The following is a 420-nucleotide window of genomic DNA, read 5'->3' as shown; positions in this document are numbered from 1 at the left end:
TGCGGCCCCGGCGGCCAGGCTCTGATTGGTGGAGGCCCGGGCCCCGCCCCCTCGCCAGCCAGCGCGCGGCTGATTGGCGGAGCCGCCGCGGGGTCCCGCCCCCTTCCGGCGAGGCGAGCGGGTCGGGGAGCCGGTCCGGGAGCCCCGCCGCTGGGGCCTGCGGGGCCTGCGGGCGCGGCGGGTCGGGGCGCGGCGCGGCGGTGCGGGGCGCGGCGCGGCGGCGCGGGGCTCGGCGGCCCCGAGCGGCTAGGGCGGCGGGGGCACGGAAGCTGCGCCTCCCGGAGCATTGTGGGCCGCGGCTGGGGCGGGCCCGGGCTCCCGGCGCCTGCGCGCGCCGCGCACCGGGCGAGGAGGGGCGAGGAGGGGCGAGGCCGGGGCGGGAGGGGCCCGGGGCCGCGCGGGGCGGGGGGCTCGTGGGCG

Source organism: Nyctereutes procyonoides, unplaced genomic scaffold, assembly GCF_905146905.1.
Source record: "Nyctereutes procyonoides isolate TBG_1078 unplaced genomic scaffold, NYPRO_anot_genome, whole genome shotgun sequence".
NCBI lineage: Eukaryota > Metazoa > Chordata > Mammalia > Carnivora > Canidae > Nyctereutes > Nyctereutes procyonoides.
The sequence above is the reverse complement of the archived record's forward strand: the minus strand, read 5'-3'. Positions refer to the sequence as shown.